The sequence below is a fragment of the Moschus berezovskii genome, chromosome 13 (genome assembly GCF_049115385.1).
Source record: "Moschus berezovskii isolate FMDL1 chromosome 13, NW_MosBer_1.0, whole genome shotgun sequence".
Taxonomy (NCBI): domain Eukaryota; kingdom Metazoa; phylum Chordata; class Mammalia; order Artiodactyla; family Moschidae; genus Moschus; species Moschus berezovskii.
This window is the reverse complement of record NC_142472.1, coordinates 88,730,618-88,749,455: the sequence shown is the minus strand read 5'-3', so window position 1 is coordinate 88,749,455 and position 18,838 is coordinate 88,730,618. Positions and strand designations below refer to the sequence as shown.

The 18,838-nt window shown below is 38.4% G+C and overlaps 1 long non-coding RNA gene and 1 pseudogene across 1 annotated transcript in view; one reads left to right on the top strand and one right to left on the bottom strand.

Annotated features, from left to right (window-relative positions):
• Positions 1-18,838, top strand: part of LOC129543030 (uncharacterized) — a 58,368-nt gene that overhangs the window by 22,952 nt on the left and 16,578 nt on the right. The gene's annotated exons all lie outside the window — the stretch shown is intronic.
• LOC148775886 (large ribosomal subunit protein eL21 pseudogene) lies at positions 9,835-10,350 on the bottom strand (annotated as a pseudogene).

The following is an 18,838-nucleotide window of genomic DNA, read 5'->3' as shown; positions in this document are numbered from 1 at the left end:
TTAACAGTTTGATTTTCTTGCATTTTAGATCACTACACCGGGGGCAGATTCACGTCAATGTATGGCAAAACCAATACAATAATGTAAAGTAATTAGCCTCCAATTGAAATAAATAAAAGAAAAAAAAAAGAATGCCTTAAAATGCTTATTTTAAATTAAAGTATTAATTCTGATGAGTTTGGTTTGTAAAGTTTTGTCTTTTGAGACAGACTATAATTCAAAACCATTCATGATACTTGAAATGCTAAAAGTTTAATTCCTGAAGAAAAGTCAAACTTTATGGGCTGCTTCAGGAACTCCCCTTTGACCTAAGATAAATATACTCCTGTGATAAAGTCATATTTCTGCAAACTAGCTCACTGAAATGGCAACCCACTCCAGTGTTCTTGCCTAGAAAACCCCACGGACGGGGGAGCCTGGTGGGCTGCAGTCCGTGGGGTCGCTAAGAGTCAGACGCGACTGAGTGACTTCACTTCCACACATTGGAGAAGGAAATGGCAACCCACTCCAGCGTTCTTGCCTAGAAAGTCCCAGGGATGGGGGAGCTTGGTGGGCTGCCGTCTATGGGGTCACACAGAGTCGGACACGACTGAAGCGACTTAGCAGTAGCTCACTGAACTAATATTGGGAAATATTTAATATGCTGTCATAATACGTTAACAAAATAAATTTGTAAAAGAAAAGCAAATCTATGGGACTAAAGGTATTTTACAAACGTAGAATTTATATATATATATATATAATATAAAGTAATTCTTAAAGTTTTAGACTTTTTCTCTTTAGAATTTTATTCTTAGAAAAAAGTTTTTAAAGATCTTCTTTTACATCACTTAAAATTATTCTATTTAAAAATAATTTCTTACTCTAATTTGGATCTAAAGTGGAATGAATACCACTTTTGAATTTTCAAGGCCATTCCACATTTGGTTTCACATTTAGTGAATTTAGTCATAATATTCCCAAACCCAGTAGGATACAGTTTCTATGGTTATCAGACCCTTTGTAGAGTGACAGAGATTGGCATTCTGATTCTCATGAATCAAATTTTGGCCTTTGACTCTGTTCCCCTTTCATATTCCTTGCTAAGCTTGGGCTGTTGCTGTGCTTGAAGGCTTGTCAGCAGGAATGGAAATTTCAAACAAGAAAGAGAATCGGAGCACAAAGGCTTGGTTGATTTGAATTTGAACAAAGAATAGAAGGTTCCCTGTCTTGCACCTTTGTTGAAGATGCCAGAAAGTTAATTTTAGAAAGTTATTTTTCAGTTTGTAAACTTCGTATACCCTGATCTTAATTTATTGAATAAAAGTACTGCAGCTTAAGGGAGTACTCAGTAAGAATCTTTTAAAAATTTTATCAGTTGAAGATTCTTTTTTCCTCCTTGATAGAGCTTTGATAGTCTGTGTTCCTTATATATATTCTCAACTTGGCAGTATGCTGGCTAACTCATTTAATTTTTACTTTGCTGAAGTTAAAAATTGTTAGAGTTATAATCAGGGCAGTTTGCTTATTTGAAAAAGATGAATGCTTTTTGTTTTTGCATAACTCTGTTGAGGTATGATTTGTATACAGTTAACTGTACCCATTTATCAGTGTTCAGCTTGAGTTTTGACAGAAGTATATATCTGTGAAACCATCATCACTATCAAGATATCATACATGTCCATCACCTCAAAAGCTTCCTGGGGATCGTCCCTGTGGCTCAGACAGTAAAGAATCTGCCTGCAATGCAGGAGACCCAGGTTCGATCCCTGGATCGGGAAGATCCTCTGGAGAAGGGAGTGAGAATCCACTCCAGTATTGTTGCATGGAGAATCCCGTGGACAGAGCCTGGTGGGCCACAGTCCGTGGGGTCGCACAGTCTGACACGACTAAGCGACTAACAGTATTACACTACAAAAACTTCCCTGTGCCCATTGTAGTCCACTCCTCTGAGTTGACTCCCTGCTGTAAGCAACCACTGATCTGCTTTCTGTCACTGTGGGTTAGTGTTCATTTTCTAGAGTTTTATATGAATGTACCTGTAGTATCTACTTTTTTATGTCTGGTTTCTTTCACCCAGAGTCTTGATGTAGAGATTAATGCATGTTTTCTTTTGCTTTTTGAAAAACACCATTCCAATTGACAGTTGACTTTTTCACTTGGTAGTTGAGCACAGGGAATTGAGCAGGGTTCCTCGTGCCCATCAAATAGGCCTTCTGCAGCTTTATTAATTTGTACCTCTTTCCTAATCTCTTTTTAAGCTGTCATTTACTAGGTGCTGTATCCTATTTTATATATTCTTATTTGTCTATATTGTTGTTGTTCGGTCGCTAAGTTGCATCCGACTCTTTGCAACCCCACGGACTGCAGCATGCCAGGCTTCCCTGTCCTTCGCCATCTCCCGGAATTTGCTCAAACTCATCTCCATTGAGTCTGTGATGCCATTCAATCGTCTCATCCTCTGTCATCTCCTTCTCCTCCTCCCCTCAGATTGGCCCAGCATCAGGGTCTTTTCCAGTGAGTCGGCTCTTCACATCAGGTGGCCAAAGTGTTGGAGCTTCAGCTTCAGCGTTAGTCCTTGCGGTGAATATTCAGGGTTGGTTCCCTTTAGGATGGACTAGACTGGTTTGATCTCCTTAATGCATCTATATATATTAACACCATTTTATAGAGGAAAAGCTGAAATTTAGAGAGGTTACAGAGAACAAACTGTTTAATAAGCTCAAGGGCTCTAGATAAGAATGCCAGGGTTTAACTCTTGGGACTGTCTTTGTAACTATGTGATCTTTGGCGAGGTACTTAACTTTCTATGTCTTCTTTTCTTCACAATTATTATAAAATGGTGTGACTGATTATAGTACCTCCCTTATGGGATTGTTGAGAAGATTAAGTTAGGCGTATGAAGCACTTACAACACTGCCCAGCCTGTAGTAAGTGTCCCTAAATGCTAGCTGACATACAGCACAATATACTTCTAGCTAGTGAGTGACAGAAGCATAAACTTAAAGCCTTATACTCAGTGCTGGCAGCACAAAATAGTGATTCAAGTCAATTTTATAATTCATGATGGGGCTCACAAATGGAGGTTTTACTACCATGGTGACATGTCAGTATCAGTTTAGTTGGCGTTGTATGGTTGGGGACTGAGCGGGTCTGAGGCTGCCTTAGGGCATGCACATGCTTGCATGCATGATGTCTACACATGTATCAGCTTTGAAGTTTTTTTTTTTTTTTTTGGTGGCACTGGGTCTTCGTTGCTGTGCACAGTCTTTCTCTAGTTGTGGTTTAAGAGCTTCTTCGATGCATTGGCTTCTCTTGTTTCAGGGCACAGGCTCTAAAGTGCATAGGCTTCAGTAGTCGTGGAGCATGGGCTTAATAGTTGCAACTTGCAGTCTCCAGAGCTCGGGCTCATTAGTTGTGGCCCACTGGCTCAGTAGCCCTGTGGCATGTGGGATCTTCCCAGACCAGGGATTGAACTGGTGTCCCTTGCATTTCAAGGTGGATTCTTAACCACTGGATGACCAGGGAATCCTTAAACTTTAAAATAGTTATAGACTCACAGGGAGAAGGCAATGGCAACCCACTCCAGTACTCTTGCCTGAAAAATCCCATGGACGGAAGGGCCTGGTAGGCTGCAGGCCATGGGGTGGCTAAGAGTCAGACATGACTGAGTGACTTCCCTTTTCACTTTCATGCATTGGAGAAGGAAATGGCAACCCACTCCAGTGTTCTTGCCTGGAGAATCCCAGGGACGGGGGAGTCTGGTGTGCTGCCATCTATGGGGTTGCACAGGGTTGGACACGACTGAAGCAACTTAGCAGCAGCAGCAGCTCAGGAAGTTAAAGTAGTGTAGAAATTCTATATACTGTAGCTAGTTTCACCAGGGGCTTGGAGGGCGCAGTGTCTTGCTATCTTATGTAGCTATTAGTATCAAAACTTGGTCATTGGACTTCCCTAGTGGTCAAGTGGCTAAGAATCCTCTTGCCAGTACAGGGGACACCAGTTTGATCCCTGATCCAGGGCGATCCCACATGCCTCGGGACAGCTAAGCCCATGTACCACAACTACTGAAGCTTCTATGCCCTAGAGCCTGTGTTCCGCAACAAGAGAAGCCACTGCAATGAGAAGCCTGCACAATGCAACTGGAGAGTAGCCCCCACTCACTGCAGCTAGAGAAAGCCTGCACTCAGCAATGAAGACCCAGGACAGCCAAATAAATAAATAAATAATTTTAAAGGCACGGGTGATCTAAAAAAAAAAAGGAAAGTTATCATTTGTGTACTATTTAACCCTTTATCACATTTCACCAGTTTTTACATGTACTCATTTTTGTGTCTGTTTATGCACATGTACATGTATATTTATTGTCTGTGCATTTTTATCACATGTATATGTTCATGTAGCCATCACTTTGGTTAAGATACTGTGGAAATTCTCTGGCAGTCCAGTGGTTAGGATACTGTGCTTACACTGCAGGGGGCAGGAGTTCAGATCCCTCGTGGGGGAACTGAGATCCCACAAGACCCGCAGTGTGGCAAAAAGAAAACAAAACACCAAAAACAATACAGAACTGTTTTTATCACCACATCTTTCTTGTGCTTCCTTTCTCCCTATGACACTTTCCTATTCCCAGGCAATGACTAATTTGTTCTCTGTCCCTATAATTTTGTCATTTCAAGAATGTTATATAAATAGAATCATACAGTATATAATCTTTTGAGATTGACTGTTTTCATTTAGCATAATATCCTTGAGATCCACCCAGGTTGTTTCATGTACCAGTCGTGACTGTTTTTAATTGCTGAGTACTATTCCGGTATAGAGATGTTCCACAGTTTGTTTAATCATCCACTGAAGGATACTGAGTTGTTTCCAACTTTTTGCTATTACAAATAAAGCTGCTATGAACAATCATATACAGGCTTTTGTGCAGACATAAATTTTCCTTTTGGGTAAATAAATGCCCAGGAGTGTGATTGCTGGGTTAGATAATAAGCATGTCTTTGAATTTTTAAGAAACTACTCAATTATTTTCCATAGAAGTTCTACCATTTTACATTCTACCAGCAGTGTATGAGAGACGTACGTTCTCAGCATTCTTACCACTATTTGGTATTTGCACTTTTTTATTCAGGTTTTCTCAGATGATGGGGTCTCTTACGTGATTTCAATTTGTATTTCCCTTATGGCTAATAATATTGGACATCTTTTCATGTGCCATTCATATATCTTCTTTGATCAAATGTCTGTTCATGTCTGTTGTTCATTTTCAGTTGAATTGTTTTTGACTTTTGAGCTTTGAGAGTTCTTTATATATTCTAGATACAAATCCTTTGTTGGAAATGTAGTTTTTAAATAGATTATTCTCGTCTATAGCTTGCTTTTTCATCCTTTTAACAAAGCCTAGGAGAATAGAAGTCTTAAATTTTAACAAAGTCCAGTTTACCAAGTTTTTTTTCCTTTTAGAGACTGCGTGTTTGGTGTCGTTTATAAGAACTCTTCAGTTGGTCTGAAAATTCTCTGAAGTTTTATACCTTTATGTCTCACATCTAAATCTATGATCAATTTTGAGTTAATTTGTATAAAGTAAGTTTCATTTTTTTTGTCACTAGCTTCAGCGCTATTAGTTGAAAAGGCTATCTATCCTTACACTATTGAACTGTTTTTGCTTCTTCCTCAAAAATCCGTTATCTGTCCTTGTATAGATTTATATTTGGGTTGTCTATTCTGTCCTGTTGATCTTTGCGTCTATTTCACCACCAGTACCACAGTGTCTTGATTTTTGTTAGCTATATAGTAAATCTTAAAACTGGATAGTAAGATTTTTCCCACTTTTTTTTCCCCAAAATTGTTTCATTTATTTTACTTATTTTTTTTTTTTTTTGTCATATAAAATCTAGAATAAGCTTGTCTTTAACTACTAAAAGTGTTACTGGATTGTGACAGAAATGTTACTAAATCTAGAGGTCAGATGTTGAATCTCCAGTCCATGAACAGTGTTGTTGTGGATTGACTTGAGTCCCCCTGAAAAGTGAAAAGTGAAAGTGTTAGTCGTGTCTGACTCTCTGTGACCCCATAGACTGTAGCCCGTCAGGCTCCTCTCTCCATGGAATTCTCTCCAGGGTAGAATACTGGAGTGGGTAACCATTCCCTTGTCCAAGGGATCTTCCCGATCCAGGGATTGCACCTGGGTCTCCCGCATTGCAGGCAGATCCTTTACTGTCTGAGCCATCAGCAGAGTCCCTTGAGTGCCCCTAATAAGCCCTAACCTCCTGGACCTCAGAATGTGACCTTATCTGAAAATAGGGTCATTCTCAATGTTATTAGTTAAGACAGATGTATACTGAAGTAGTGAGGGACTCCTGTTCCAATATGACAGGTGTCCATAGAAAAGGCCATTTTTTACACAGGTGAACATAGAGGGTCGATGCGTGTAGAAGCATGGAAAGAATGCTGTGTGAAGCTTAGACATGTGCTGCCACGAGCCAAGGAGAAGCTAGAAGCTGAGAAACATACCTGGAACATATCTTTCCCTGTCACCCTTAGAGGGAGTGTGGCTCTGCTTAGCACCTTGGTCTCGGACTTTTAGCTTCCAGAAATGTGACACAATCAATTTCTGTTCTTTAAGCCACTGAGTTTGAGGGACTTTGTTACAGCAGCCCTAGCAGACTAATAAAACATATATCTGTTCATTTATTTATATCTTCCTTTCAGCACACAAGCCATATGTGTTTTGTTAAGTATACCCAGCTGTTTCTTTTTTAAAAAATAAATGGGATCATAAATATGTTGTTTTAATTTTGTTTCTGCATGTTCAATATATATAAAAGCACAATTGTATACAGAAATTCATTTTTTAGGTAAGTTTTTCTTGTATTCTGCAACCTTGTTGAACTTATTCTAGGACTAATAAATTTTATTAGATTTTTGTTGTTGTTACTAATTTAAAAATGTTTTTTGAAGATTCCTTGGGATGTTCTACGTAGGCAGTAATGTCACATGAAAATAGGGACAGTTTTCTCTTTCCAGTCTCTACACTTTTTCTTTCCTTTTCTTGTTTTGTGCTGATGGGACTTCTAGGACTCTGCTGAATATGAGTGGTGGGACTAGGCATTCTTCCCTTGTTTCCAATGTTGAAGATAGAAATCCAGTGTTTCACCACAAAGTCTGATGTTTACCATAGGGTTTTTGTATATATACTTTGTTAAGGTGAAGAAGTTACTTTCTATATCTAGTCTGCTGAAAACTTTTAAAATCATGAATGATTTTTTGGCATCATTTGGTATGATCGTGTGATTTTTCTCTTTGTTATGTTAGCCTGTTGATTTGGTGGATTACATTGATGTTGGAATATTGAACCAGCTTTGGATTTCTGGAACAAATCCTACTAAGTTATGGTGTTGTATAATGGTTTTAATATATTTTTGGACTTGATTTCCTACTATTTTATGAAGGATTTTTGCATTTTTTAAGGGGGTGGTATTAGTCTACAGTTTTCATCTTTTGTATTATCTTTGTTGGGCTTCCTTGGTGACTCAGAAAGTAAAGACTCTGCCTGCAATGCAGGAGACACAGGTTCAATCCCTGGGTCAGAAAGATCCCCTGGAGAAGGGAATGGCATCCCACTCCAGTATTCTTGCCTGGAGCTTTCCATGGACAGAGGAGACTGTTGGGCTGCAGTCCATGAGATCGCAAAGGGTCAGATATGACTGAGCGACTGACACACTTGTTTTGCTTTAATATTAAAGAATTCTTCTGTGTATTCTTGCCACCTCTTCTTAATTTCTTCTGCTTCTGTTAGGTCCGTACCATTTCTGTGCTTTATTGAGCCCATCTTTGGATGAAATGTTCCCTTGGTATCTCTAGTTTTCTTGAAGAGATCTCTAGTCTTTCCCATTCTAATGTTTTCCTCAATTTCTTTGCACTGATCACCGAGGAAGTGATCTCTTATCTCTCCTTGCTGTTCTTTGGAATAGCAAGATTGTTTGGCTCCATAGCAAGATTGTTTGGCCACCTGATGGGAAGAACTGACTCATTGAGAAAGACCCTAATACTGGGAAAGATCGAAGGTGGGAGGAGAAGGGAACGAAAGAGGATGAGATGGTTGGATGGCATCACCAACTCAGTGGACATGAGTTTAAGTAAACTCTGAGAGTTGGTGATGGACAGGGATACCTGGCTTGCTGCAATCTATGGGGTCTCAAAGAGTTGGACACAACTGAGCAACTGAACTGAACTGAATATTAAGTAATCCGAAGTTCACAGAATTTGTTCGCATTAGTTCTCTGCTGTTTTCTGGAAGAGATTTTGTAGAATTGGTATTCTTTTAAAATTGTTAGATTTTTACCAATGAAAGCATCATGCCTGAATATCATTTTTCAGGAGACTTTAAACTACAAATTCAATTTGTTGAATAGTTATAGGACTGTTCAGATTATCAGTTTCATCCTGGGTGAGTTTTGGTAGTTTGACTTATGAAGAATTGGTCTACTTCATCTAAATTGTCTGGTTTATATGCATAGACTTGTTTGTAATATTACTTATATATTTTTAGCATTTTTATAGGAAAGTGAAAGTAGTTTTGGCTGTGCTGGATTGTCATTGTTGCGTGCAATCTTTCACTAGTTGCAGAGTGTCGGGGCTACTCTTTGTTTTAGGCTTTTCATTGTGCTGGCTTCTCTTGTTGGAGAGCCTGGGCTTTTGAGTGTGGGCTTCAGTAGTTGTCATGGGCATGTCACTCTGAAGCATGAGGGATCTTCCTGGACCAGGGATCGAACCTGTGTCCCCTGCATTGGCAGGCGGATTCTTAACCACTGGGCACTAGGGAAGTCCTTCCTTATTCTATTTTTAATGTCCGTACAGTCTCTAGTGATATCCTCTTTTTCATTCTTCATATTGGTTAAGTTGTGTTTCTCTGTCTTTTTAGAGCCCTATCAATTGTACTGAAGTTTTCAAAGAATCATCTCTTGGGTTGAGTGTTATTATTTTTTTAAATTGATTTTCTGATTTTAGTATCATTGACTTCTCTTTATTATTTCCTTTCCTTTGCTTGCTTTTGCATTATTTAGCTCTTTTTGGTTATTATGAATAACACTACCCTGTTATGAACATTCATATGCACATTTGTGCTTCAGTTCAGGTCAGTTGCTCAGTCGTGTCTGACTCTTTGCAACCCCATGGACTGCAGCTTGCCAGGCCTCCCTGTCCATCAGCAAATCCCAGAGCTTTCTCAAAGTCCTGTGCATTTATTCGGTGACACCATCCAACCATCTCATCCTCTGTCATCCCCTTCTCCTCCCGCCTTCAGTCTTTCCCAGCATCAGGGTCTTCCCCAATGTGTCAGTTCTTCCCATCAGGTGGCCAAAGTATTGGAGTTTCAGCTTCAGCATCAGTCCTTCCAGTGAGTATTCAGGACGGATTTCCTTTATGATAGAGTGGTTTGATCTCCTTTCTGTCCAAGAGACTCTCAAGAGTCTTCTCCAACACCACAGTTCAAAAGCATCAATTCTTCGGCACTCAGCTTTCTTTATAGTTCAACTCTCGCATCCATACATGACTACCATAAAACCCATAGCTTTGACTAGATGGACCTTTGTTGGCAGTGATGTCTCTGCTTTTTAAAATATGCCATCTAGGATGGTCATAACTTTTCTTCCAAGGAGCAAGTGATCTTAATTTCGTGGCTGCTGTCACCATCTGCAGTGATTTGGGAGCCCCCCAAAATAGTCTCTCACGGTTTCCAATGTTTCCCTGTCTATTTGCCATGAAGTGATGGGACTGGATGTCGTGGTCTTAGTTTTCTGAATGTTGTGTTTTAAGCCAAGTTTTTTTTTTTTTTTTTTTTTACGGTCCAGGTCTTTATTTTTACACCCATCAGGCCATGAATTCATAGGGAATGGGCTCCAACATTTCAGGTTCCTTTCCATGGGTCCTCACAAAGTGTGCTTCTCTGGGTGGAGCAGGCTGGCGCTTCAGCTGAACCCAAGTCCCTTTCTCTTTGGCTTCCTTCTTTTTCTGATCATTTTCCTTCACACGTTTCAGAAAGCTACCTCGGCTCTTAGAGTGCTTAATATGCTCGATACGCACATTAATTCTCTTGGCAAGAATCTTGCCCTTAACTTGTTTGTTTACAGTGATGCCAACAGCATGCTGGGTGACACTGTAGACTCTCCCAGGTTTGCCATGGTAACATTTGTGGGGCATTCCTTGTTGAACACTACCCATTCCCTTGATATCTACAATATGCCCCTTCTTGAAGATTGGCATATATGTGGCCAAAGGAACAACTCCGTGTTTTCTAAAAGGCCTAGAGAACATGTAGCAGGTGCCCCTCCTCTTTCCCTTTGTGTTGGTCATTTTGGCGAATTAGCCTGAGGGGCCAGGGGAGAGATAGAAGGTGGCAGGATAAGCCGACTTTTTCACTGTCCTCTTTCACTGTCATGCAGAGGCTCTTTGGTTCTTTGCTTTCTGCCATAAGGGTCTTGTCATCTGCGCATCTGAGGTTATTGATATTTCTCCCTGCAATCTTGAGTCTGGCTTGTGCTTTGTCCAGTCTAGCATTTCGCATGATGTACTCTGCATAGAAGTTAAATAAGCAGGATTATTTTTCCTTAGACATGATTTAAAGTTATTTGGAGTAATTCCTAGGAGTGGAATTGCAGGGTCATGTGAGAGTTTTATGTTTAACTGCTTGAATAGTCGCCAAACTGTTTTCCATAGTGGTTGCCTCATTTTGCATTCCTGTCAGCAAACTTTTTTTGTACCTAGTCCAGCAATCTTCCTCTCTTATGGAGTCGGTAGTTCATTTATATATAATGCAATTGGTGAGGTACTTGGGTTAAATCTGCCATTTTATTATTCGATTTCAGTGTTTCCAAACTCTTTCTTTTTCTCTCTCCTATCTTCAGTTCTTTTGTATTGCTGTGTTTCTCTCTCTGATTACCTAGTTAGTTGTGCATTCTTTCATTGCTTACCCCAGAAATTATGGTATGTAGTCTTGACTTACAATATTCAAATAAAAATAACAACTTTGGTCACTCTCCCATTAGTGTTCCTCTGACCCCTGCCTTTATCATTTTATTGTTACACATAATTATTTTGTATTTTCTATGTCTTTAAGGCATTATGTTTTGTTTTTACAGAGAATATTCATTTCTATTTTCCCACACATTCACCTCTTTTGTGGCTTTTAATTCCTTTTGAATTTTAATCTTGGATTACTTTTATCTTTTAGTGTAGGTTTGGGCCAGTAATTTTTCTGTTTTTGACTATCTGAAAATGTCTTTACTTTGCCTTCACTTATTAAAGGGTATTTCTACTTACCATAGTATTATGGTGAGCAGTTGTTTTCTCTTAGTTCTCTGAATAAGTCATTCTGTTGTTTTCTAGCATTCCAAAGTCCAGCAGTAGATGTTCTATTGAAGGTAAGGTATGTTCCCCAGCCCACCCCCACCAGTGGTTTTCCCACAGTTTAAATGTGATATGCTTAGGTGTATTTTTTGTTTGTATTCTTCTTGGAATTTGCATAACTTTTTGAATCTATAGAAAAGTGAAAATGAAGTAATTCAGTCTGTCCGACTCATTGTGACCCCATGGACTGTAGCCTACCAGGTTCCTCTGTCCATGGGATTTTCCAGGCAAGAGTACTGGAGCGGGTTGCCAGATCTATTGGTTGTCTTTAATCAGTTTTGACAAATTCTTGACCATCATCTTGTTATATATTGCCTCTGTTCCTTCTTTCTTCCCTCTTTTGAGGTTGCAGTTATGTATATCCTAAATATTTTCATGTGTTTTACACATCTACTATTTTTTTTTTCTATATTTTTCAGTAGGTTTTGGTCTGTGTGCTTCTGGTTTGGATATTTTCTATTGCCTTGTTTTCCATTTTGTCACTTTCTTTCTTCTGGTATATCTAATGAGCTCTTTACATCATCATTTGTGTATTTCACTTACAGAATTTCCACTTGGTCCTTCTTATGCTTGATTCCAATTTCTGGAATCCTTCATCTTTTATTTTCTCAAACATATTTCTCATTTACTGTCTTGGGACTGAGCTGAGTTGAGGCTGGGTTTCAGTTTTGACCAGCCTCTGCCTCCCTGTCATTTTCCCCCACTGCTGACATGTGGTCACTCAGGGGAGAGGCTTCCAGCTGCGAGTGAGTTATGCCCATTTCCCCTAGCTGGACTTGAGCCTCTAAATTATGTTTCCTCATACTGATAACACTGCCAAAATCTCCACTCTGCTTTTCAGAGGCATTGTGCTTAGCTTCCTAACCTCCTGCCCTATGCATTTCCAGAATTTTTAAATCTCTTGAAGGGAAAATTAGCCCTGTGTCAGGCCCAAACCTCGGAACTTCCCTGTTCACTCATTTGTCCCTTTTGTTTTGAATTTTGTCTGTTGTCTTTTTTTTTCCTTCTAATTTTTATTTTATATTGGAGCATCATCGATTCACAATGTTGTGTTAGTTTCAGGGGGTACAGCAAGGTGATTCAGTTATATATATGCATGTACTGTCTACGGTCTTGCATGACTACCAGAGCCCTGCTGGTTTCTTGGTTCTCTAGCATCAGCCTGGGCAAAAGTTGCATCTCAGTCTCTTGCCTTACACCCAGGTTCAGCAGATACCTCCTTGGAGAAGTGGCCACACTTATCGGGCCACCTCTGCATGCTTCCCTGCTGTCTGATCCCTGGTCTGTCTAGTTCTTTTCCTTCAGTAGTTCTCTAGTAGCCTTCAAGAGATACTTTAAAACTTTTCCTATATTTTGAAGTTGTTCTTGATGGGAACATTGATTTAATTTAAAGTTATTCATTTTAAATGATTTCTTCATGCTTGGAAGTGCTGGTTGCATATAGTTTGTTATATGTTATTATATATAAATATATGCTATATTATTACATATAGTGTATATATATATACTATTATATGTAGTGTTATTTTATATATTACTATATACTATGTAGTAATAGTGATAATAAGTGGTAAAGTTATTGTCCCATATAGTTATGTGTCAGTTATCACATCTCTTACACAGTTAACTTCTTTGAACACCAGTTTCTCTAAGTGACGCTCGGTTTTGTGACTGCGTTGTGTATAGAAGGCTTCTGGAAAATGTTTTATATCAATGTAGAAATAAATTGATTGAGTCTTAGTGGAAAGGCCTTGTGGTGAGAATATGATACGAGGTAAAAGTCAGCAATGACTCTGGAACTGATTATATAAACGTGAAAAAAATATTTGGTAGTCAAAAGCCCAGATGTACATTTCTTGGGATAATTGATACCTTCCTGTGGTTATGATGATAATTTTAGTATGGTTTTATGTTTGGGGCCACTATTTTTTCTTTTTGTTTCCTTAATATCAGCTTACAGTGTTAGCTCTGTTTACATCATGTGATTTCAGAGTTCAAAGAACTCTAGTGTGTGTTTTAAAATTTTGCTTTTAATGTAAAAAGAACAGGAAAATATGAGACCAAAGTGATATCTCTTCCTTTACCTGCCACCTCAAAATGCGTCCCACTGTGTAAAACGACTGCTCTTCCTCTCCTACCCTCTCCTTTCATTTTTTGTCCTCCTCTCCTATTGATATATGTTAGTTGACAAAAATACAGAAATTGAAGTACTTAAGAAAAACAAATTTGAAATCTCTTGTAATCCCATTACCAAGCAGTAATCAGGTTTCTGAGCATTTGACACTTATCTTTTGTGGGTTTTTCTATGTAAAATGGACTGTATGTATTGTTATTTGTCGTACTCAGCCAGGCCTTTTCATTAATATCACCTGTAATAATTAAAATATCCGTATAGATTCTGCAATACACCTCATACTTAACCAAATCAGAATCTCTAGGGGTAGGGTGAAGAGGGTTTTGTTGAGAAAAACAAAAACTTCCCTTCAGAAAATTTTAATTGCCTTCAGAAATCTTCTAAAACAGAAAAAACCAAGAATATTGCCACATTATTTGTGAAGAAAACTTTGACTTGTATACAACTCTCCATCTAATGATTTGGTCTGGACTTTTTCCCAGCCATTCTGCCCTGGGGTGAATCTGGACTGCTGTCGGGATTTCCGCCATCTCTCTGTACGCTCTGTTCTCCTATCTGTGTGGAGTACGGAAGTGTCATACTTCCCTGCCGCAGGCTCTGTCAGCGGGCTCACAGTGAATGCTCGAGGCTCATGGAGCTGTTTGGTGTTCCTTGGCCTGAAGATATGGAATGCAGTAGGTGCAAAAATCATAGATTTTTCATGGACCATTGCTTCTTTTGCAGCATATTTAAAATTATTTGTCTTCTAGTTCATCAGTTTTTATGAACTTTTCGAAGTGTGTATATTACTTATAATTTTGAACAGAAGTTTCATGCCTCAGAGCTGTTCATTTCCTTAGGAATTTGGAATGAAATGAAAAAAGTGGAAAAAGAAAAACATTTCAGTGAAGAAAATTTTAAAGTAATTAAGAAAAACATAATCAAGATATTGATTGTTTGATATCCTTCCCTTAGTTTTTTTTTTTTTTTTCTGGTTATAAAAGTAATGCCATTTATAAAGGATTAGAAGATATAGTGAACATAATCAATTGTTGCCTCATTATTAAATATCTCTAATGACTTAATGGGACTCGAATATCTTTATGATTTCGGTGTTATTGACTACAGTAGTTCTGTCATTTCTGTTTTTCTTCCTTTTTTTCAATTTTGTTTTTTTGACCATGCAACATGTGGGATCTTAGTTCCCTGATCAGAGATAGAGCCCGTGGCTTCTGCACTGGAAGCACAGAGTCAACCACTGGACTGACAGGAAAGTCCCTTTGTTCTGTTTTACTATCATGTATTACCATACCTAGACACAGAAAATGTCAGATACTTTTCAAATCACTTCCAATATATAGATTGTAAGCATTTCCTAAAGGTTTGAGGACATTTACCTGACAGTCTTATAGATTTGTTTAAGAGAACATAATTGTTAGTAATAACGTGTATGGTAATAATACTGCATTTTTTTATACTATAATGTTGTGCCTTTTCGTGTTCTTAAATGTTTCAAGGATAAAGCATAGATGAATACCTATAAAACTCTTACTGTCTAGCTTTGTCCAATAATATTTTGCAGTCTTTGCTTCAGACTTTTTTTTTTTTTGGCCACACCCAAGATCCCACATGGCTTGCAGGATCTTAGTTCCCCCAACTAAGGATGGAACCTGGGGCCCAGACAATGAGAATACCAAGTCCTAACCATTGGACCACCAGGGAATGCCCCAGATTTCTTTTTTAAAGAAATAAAACAGTACAGGTAGAGTTGAAGTTTCCTTCGTTAGTATCCATCTTGATTTCATTTCCTTCTTTTCTCCCCAGAGATGAGATCATCATTGTGTTTAATTTGTCATTAATTCTTCTTGTGTTTGTTTTTATACTCTGAGTGTACATCACAAGCATATCCATAAGCAACATTCTATGCTTTTTTACGTTTTATATATACATATAAACATATATATATATATATATATATATATGTTGTACATGTACCTGTGTTTATATCTGTATCTGTTGTTTATATTTGTTAGCCTGGTTCTATCCTCTTAATTGCTGTGTAATGGCCAATTGTGTTAATACTACTATCTGTAGTTACTTAGCCATCTTCTACTGATGGTCATTTAAGTTATTTCCAAGGGTTTGCTATTATGGGCAGTGCTGCACAGAACACTTATTTCTGCTTCATTTTTAAAATTAATTTTATTTATCATCTGTCAATAGCCCTTGGAGATAGGTAAAAAGCCCACGTTGTTACTGTCATTTGATAGATGGAGAAACTTAAAACATGTATTAGTTACTTGTAGTCAGTTCACTGACAGTTGGCTTTCTTTTATTTGTCTGCTCTGTTTTTCACCTATTTGACATAATCTCTTGTCTAGACCTATCAAACCATTCATCCACTATCTCCCCAAAACCTTATAATATTTATCGTTCCTCTTTTAGAAATATAAATTTATTGATATTTATAAAAACAGTTATGAATTACCTCGGCAGAAATCCTATTTTAAGTTTTGTGTCTAACTACAATTGTTTAGTGGTCTTTTTATTTTAATAGATTATGTACAGTTATAGAAATATCATTATGATCTCTGTTTTGTTAGTATTAAATCTGTTTTATGTCCTCAGTATTTTGCCTGGAGTTGCCTAACTCTGAATTCTTCCTTAACTTCTGACAAACTGATCTCTCATAATAAACTTTCATTCTTCCACATCTCTCATATCCTTGTTCATACTGTACCTCTTCTTCAGTTTTATGGATACCCCAAAGTTATGGGGTTTGATCTCACCTTTCCTAATAGCTCCCTTCCTGATCTCATTTCTTTTCTTACTTAGGTTAAACTTTGTTGTCTGTCACATAAAATAGTACTTTTGCTAACAATTTCAACTTATTCCATCTACTGTGCTAGTTCAGATCTCTAGCTGGACCAATTTAACTAATTAATTACAAATTAATTATGCTGCATATTTAATTATTTAAATCATAGCAACACCTTTTTTTTATTACAGTCCAAATTTTATCATTGTTTTATTATATTTGCTTTATCACATCTGTCCATCCCTCTACTGATCTACTAATCTACATTACTCTTTGAGTGTATTTAAAAATAAATTAGAGACAACAGTTACTGTCCTCACAAATACTTTATCAGGTCCGTCACCAAACATTTGTTTGTAGTTTTTTTTTTTTTTTCTACCGTTTAAAACTTCACAAGGAAATGCACGGATCTAAAGACAGCACCTGAGTTTTGATAAAAAACCTGCAGCTTAGAAAACCAAATCCTTATAAGGTTGTAGAACCTGATCATTACCATTGCCTCACGCTCTCATGTTCCTAGCTAGTCAGCCCATGTCTGTGCCATCCTCTGGAGGCAACTGCTGTTTAGCATCCTTCCTAGATGATCACTGTGTGTATTCTAGAGCTTCATAGAAATGAAGCCATACGTGTATAACTCTCATTGTGCTTGAGTGAAGAGTGCTCTTCTTTGCTCTGTTTTCAAGACTCATTAATGGTTTTGTGTTCATTAACAGTTCTTTCCTTTTTCTTGTCTTCCATTGTATAGATTACTGTATTTTGTTTATCCATTCTCCTATTGCTAGACAGTTTAAAGCATAGCCGCTCTGTTGGCTCTTTGTCTTTAGTCAGTTTCCAGTGTGGTCAACGGGAAAGTTTCTATTCATTCTCCTCAGCACTTATGCCAAATCTACGTCACTCACTTCAAACCTATAGTTTATTTCACAGTCATTCCGTATGTGACCCTTACTCCCTTCAACTTCAGTCTGTCCTCCTTTCCTGAAAATCACTTTAGCATTTTGTGCAAACTATTGTGGTCTGCTAATCTGCTCAATCTCAGTCCAGTCCTTCTCAATTTCCTTTCTTGCATCTTCTTCTTCCTGGTGCTTCTTAGCAATCTGTTTCTGTTCTTTTTGATTCTACATGATTCCTCTGGATAATTTCTTTTTTTTTTTGTAATTAATTTATTTTTTATTGGAGGCAAATTATTTTACAATATTATATTGGTTGGTTTTGCCACACATTGGATAATTTCATCTCACTGGTTTTAACTGTCACATGCTGATGCCTCCTAAATCCAAATCTATAGCCTTGTCATCTTTCTGGTAAGTTCCAAATCTGCCTAACAAGCAGCCATTGGATATCCTAACCTGAATTTGTCTCAAGTACCTCAACTTCAACATATCTAAAATTGATCTTACTCTTTGCTCATTTTTTTTTTAATTCCTAGAAGGCATATTCCTCCTTCATTGACCCAAGCTCCCACATCCAGTCAGTTGTAGATTCTGCTGCTTTTATTTAACTAATTTCACAACTGTCTCATTCTCACTGCCTGATCTGGTTTTAGTTACGGCTCATCAGATATCTCTGCTCTCAATTTTGTACAGCTCAAATGTCTTCCATTCTCCTTCTAGTCATCTTTCTAATTAACTTGTATGTGGAGTGAACGCTCAGTAATGTAGAACTCTTTGAGACCCCGTGGACTAAATATATAGCCCACCAGACTCGTCTGTCCATGCATGAAATTTTACAGGCAAGAGTATTGGAGTGGGTTGCCATTTCCTTCTCCAGGGGATCTTTCTGACCCCAGGATCGAACCCACATCTCTTGTGTCTCCTGCAGTAGCAGGCAGGTTTTTTACCAGTTGAGCCACCAGCGAAGCTGTTAAGTTGGGTAAGGGCTATATGAATATATTTACTCAACAGTCATCCATTCAGCAAATATCAATTGGATGTCTTCCCTGTGCTTGACTAGAGAAGGCAGTGGCAACCCACTCCAGTACTCTTGCCTGGAAAATCCCATGGGCGGAGGAGCCTGGTGGGCTGCAGTCCATGGGGTCACTAAGAGTCGGACACAGCTGAGCGACTTCATTTTCACTTTTGACTTTCATGCATTGGAGAAGGAAATGGCAACCCACTCCAGAGTTCTTGCCTGGAGAATCCCAGGGATGGGGTAACCCTAGTGGGCTGCCATCTGTGGAGTCACACACAGTGTGACATGACTGAAGTGATTTAGCAGCAGCAGCAGCAGCATGTGCTAGACACTATTCCAGATAGTGGAGATGAGTAGTGAACAAAACTTCGTCTGTTCTTATGGAGCTACAGTTCTAGTGATGGCTGTAATGGTAGGATATAGATAAGGAGATAATGTCAGATAGCAGTGACTGCCTATAAGAAAGAATAGAGTTAGGTGACAGTGATACAGTATGGAGACATTAGGGAAGTCCTTTTTAATAAGGAGACAGTGTGACAGGGACGTGAATGAAATGAGAGAACAAATGATACAGATATCTAGGGAAGATCAGTCCAGGCAGAGGAAGCAGA